This window comes from Somniosus microcephalus, chromosome 9 (assembly GCF_052327205.1).
Source record: "Somniosus microcephalus isolate GS21.2 chromosome 9, FLI_Smic_1.0, whole genome shotgun sequence".
Classification (NCBI taxonomy): domain Eukaryota; kingdom Metazoa; phylum Chordata; class Chondrichthyes; order Squaliformes; family Somniosidae; genus Somniosus; species Somniosus microcephalus.
In genome coordinates, this window is record NC_140995.1 from 181,703,640 (window position 1) to 181,708,267 (window position 4,628).

Below are 4,628 nucleotides of genomic sequence, written 5' to 3' on the forward strand. Positions count from 1 at the left end.
CTGGAGGTGGTTACAGAGATAGGGAGGGGCGAGGCCATGGGGGGATTTGAAAACAAGGATGAGAATTTTAAAATTGAGGTGTTGCTCAACCAGGAGCCAATGTAGGTCAGCGAGCAGAGGGGTGATGGGTGAATGAGACTTGGTGCGAGTTAGGACACAGGCAGCAGAGTTTTGGATGAGCTCAAGTTTATGGAGGTTAGAAGATGGGAGGCCAGCCAGGCGAGCATTGGAATAGTCAAGTCTAGAGGTAACAAAGGCATGGATGAGGCTTTCAGCAGCAGATGAGCTCAGACGGGGCCCTCAGTCGGGTGATGCTACGGAGGTGGAAATAGTGATGGCGCGAATATGTGGTCGGAAGCTCGAGGTCAAATCTGACACCAAGGTTGCGAACAGTGTGGTTCAGCCTCAGACGAGAGGGAGAGGGGTGGAGTCGGTGACTAGGGAACAGAGTTTGTGGCGGGGACCGAAGACAATGGCTTCGGTCTTCCCAATATTTAGTTGGACGAAATTTCTGCCAATCCAGTACTGGATGTCGGACAAGCAGTCGTTGCGCATGCGCAGTTCCAGTGGTTTTTTGTTTGTTCTCGCCGGACTTCCCACAGGTTAGTGAGAGAGAAAGGCGAGGGGTGGAAATCTCAGGTATTGTAAGGTCTGTAATGTGACTTGAAGGTGATATCAGAATGTTGTCAGATTGTGAGAGTTTTACTGTAATCTCGCGGAGTGTGCTTATCGCTATCAGCTCCTCTGTCTCTGGTGGTTTGAACACGCGGCTGGTGAACAGAATGCAGGCGCAGGATGTTAGGATTTAATCGGCTGGGAAAAGAATCATTGAGAAAGAGATTCGAGGCAGTGCAGAGAGATAGAGAGAGGAGCGCTAGACAAAGAGACTGGGGAGGAAAACGAGAGGGAGGGCGGAGAAGAAACGCGAGAAGAGAGAGAGAGAGAGAGAGAGGGAGCGAGAGACAGCGGTGTGATTAATTCATCAGAATGAACTGCTAAAACTTCCAGTACAAGTTAACGAGGAAATGCGACTTGAAGGTGATATTAGGATGTTGTCAGCTTGTGAGAGTTTTAGTGTACTCTCGCTGAGTGTGCTTATCGCTATCAGCTCCTCTGTCGATTGTGGTGAACATTATTTTTTCATATTTGGGAGCTGACATTTATGCAGAATGCTTCTGCACAGCTTCCGGTTCGTTGGCAGCGGTCACTCCGTTTAGATACAGTGTAGGGGTCAAGAGAGGTTGTGGTGAAGTAGAGCTGGGTGTTGTCAGCGTACATGTGGAAACTGATGCTGTGTTTTCGGATGAAGTCGCTGAGGGGCAGCATGTAGATGAGCAGTAGGAGGGGGGCCAAGGATAGATCCTTGGGGGCTCCAGAGGTAATGATGCGGGAGCGGGAAGAGAAGCCATTGCAGGTGATTCTCTGGCTATGACTGGATAGATAAAAATGGAATCAGGTGAGTGCAGTCCCACCCAGCTGGATGATGGAGGAGAGACATTGGAGGAGGATGGTGTGGCCAACTGTGTCAAAGGCTGCAGACAGGTTGAGAAGGACGAGGAGGGATAGTTTACCATTGTCACATCACCTGCCTCCACCCCTCCCTCAATAATTCTGCTACGTCTGTGCATCACACATTGCAGATGTTCTTCTGTGGTGCTCTGGAAGGAACCAGAGGCATAAAGGTTGAGGGCAGTGATCACCTTGACTGCCACTCACATTGCTGTCCCTGTCTTAGGCTGAACTAGACTGTTCACAATCTCCAGCACGAGTTGAGTTTCTGACTCCATATCCTCTCCATCACAAACATCGCTTACTTCCTCCTCCATAGCATCGCCTGCCTCCGCCCCTCCCTCAACACATCTGCTGCTAAAACCATTATCCACCCCTTTGTCACTTCTAATCTTGACTAATCCAATGCTCTCTTGGTCAGCTTCCCATTCTCCACCCTCTGTAAACTTCAGCTCATCCAAACTCTGCTGCTGGTATACATTTGCTATACTGCACCAGGTCACACTCACCCATCATCCCTGTGCTTGCTACTTTGGCTCCCGGTTCCCAACACTTCAAATTTAAAATTCTCATCCTTGTGTTTAAATCCCTTCATGGCCCTGGCCCTGCCCCTCCCTGTCACGGTAACCTCCTCCAGCCCTACAATCTCCCCAATGTTCCCCATCTCTCCCCAATCTCTTTGTTTCTCTAACTCTGACATTGACCCCACCATTTGTGGCCATGCCTTCAGCCACCTAGGCCCCATGCATTGGAAATCCCTCCTTAAACCTCTCTGCCTCCCTGTCTTCTTTTAAGATTCTCCTTAAAACCTACCTCTGACCAAACTTTTGGTCACCCCACCTAACATCTCCTTCGTCTGCTCAGCATTCCATTGTTACCTATGCCTTTGTGAAGCACCTTGGGACTTTTCCTTTTATGTTAAAGGCACTTTATAAATGCATGTTTTTGTTGATGATGATAAGGTTGCCCACAGGTCTACTTGCAATAGATGGCATAGCTCTGAAACTGCTGCAGATGGCACAGCTCTGAAACTGCTGCAGATGGCACAGCTCTGAAACTGCTGCAGATGGCACAGCTCTGAAACTGCTGCAGATGGCACAGCTCTGAAACTGCTGCAGATGGCACAGCTCTGAAACTGCTGCAGATGGCACAGCTCTGAAACTGCTGCAGATGGCACAGCTCTGAAACTGCTGCAGATGGCACAGCTCTGAAACTGCTGCAGATGCCATAGCTCTGAAACTGCCAGTGTGCTGAACTGGAGCAGTCCACCTTTAAGAACTGCCTTGCATCCAAGCCAGGATGTAAACATTTTTTTAATATCTAGTTTTAATAGGTGTGCTGACTGCATAGCTTGTGTGTATTGTAAACATTGGGATTTTGCAAGTTTGCCAGTTTGGCCTTTATTTGCATAGTTTTCAAAAATGTAAAGAGGCCCTTGCACCATCTGAGCGAGAGCCAGGATCATTAGTGGATAACCAGGTCCACTATGTTGGGCCGTCCATTACTGAAGTGGGTATCTGGACATTTTGTGCCGCAGATTCTGGACCCCACTTACCTACTTTATGCTGGTGAAGCCATTCATTCCACTGATCAGAATGTTTACCCTGCAATGTCTATAAGCAAACAACTTCTTGACCTTTTCTTTGTTTGGGAAGAAGAGCCATGCATCATTTTCGACACAATGAGACCATATTTCGACAATATAATGATGTGTGCTGTTGTGATTTATACCATTGCGCCGTGTGTTTCAAATGAAGAAAGATTTGGCAAAAAAGTTTTTTATTTAGGGAATTATTGTCCCTTTAAAATGAAGAGATAAGCCAGAACAAACTAATCCTATTTCTGGTGTTAACAGCATTATATCAAACAGGCGATACTGGCGTGCACAGTCTTTCATAGAATGCCACCTTATCTGAGATGTGGATGAGATGTCTGCAGAACTGGGAGAACTCCCCTGCTCTTCTTCGATTCAAGCCATGGGATTTTTTACATCCACCTGAGCAGGCAGACAGGTTTAACATCTCGATAGCAAAATACTGCGGATGCTGGAAATCCAAAATAACAACAGAAAACGCTGGAAAAGCTCAGCAGGCCAGGGCAGCATCCGTGGAGAGAGAAACAGAGTTAACGTTTCAGGTCGATGACCTTTCGTCAGAACTGGAAAAAAGCAGGAAATGGAAAGCAGGTTTAGGGGCTGGGAAAAGGGGGAGGGGATGAAAGAACAAAAGGGAAGGTCAGTGATAGGATAGAAAGCAGGAGAGATTAAGAGTCATTGAGAGACATTAAGAGATATTCAAGGCGGGAGGAGGTGGTAATGGGACAGGTTAAGAAACAAAGATGGCTCTAGATGGGGTGTGAATTGCGCTGGCAGAATGAAGGACAGCTGCCATGTGGGAGGGTAGAAGAAAAAAAAAGCCAAACAAAAATTGTGGATAAAAAAAGAAGAAAATATATATATGTGATAGGGGCCGAGGTTATGATCTGAAATTGTTGAACTCTATGTTGAGTCCAGAGGGCTATAAAGTGCCTAATCGAAAGATGAGGTACTGTTCCTCGAACTTACTCTGAGCTTCCGTGGAACAGTGCAAGAGGCCGAGGACAGTGAGGTCTGAGTGGGAATGGAGTGGAGAATTAAAGTGACAGGCCACCAGGAGCTCGCTGGAAAGGCAGCAGTACTCCCCTGGTATTGCATTAAAGTATCACCCTAGATTACACACTAATGTCCCGGAGTGGGACTAGAACCCACAATCATGTGACTCAAAGGCAAGAGTGCTAACACAAAACCAAGGATGACATTCTTAAAATGACCCCAAGATAGGGGACATGTCAGATATTAAACTGATAAGAACAAATACTAAACTTGATCTTAAACAGAAGGCTAAGAATTATGACAGATCAAACCAGCAGACACTCACACACTGACAATACAGATCAAAAGTATTCTGACATCAATAAGCATGTAATTCTACAGAGCAATGCATTTGAAGGAGGACTGGGAGCATGTCCCATGCAAGGTCAGCCTCGACTTATGCTTCAAGATCTCTAACTCAAATGGAGATAAATTGTGCTCAAAGTGAAAAAGAACTCAGCTATTGTGATTGGTTTGGAAAACTTGAATG

At 46.6% G+C, this 4,628-nt stretch overlaps 1 pseudogene; it reads right to left on the reverse strand.

Annotated features, from left to right (window-relative positions):
• Positions 1-4,276: 4,276 nt before the first annotated feature.
• On the reverse strand, positions 4,277-4,398 carry LOC147112897 (U2 spliceosomal RNA; annotated as a pseudogene).
• Positions 4,399-4,628: the final 230 nt, after the last annotated feature.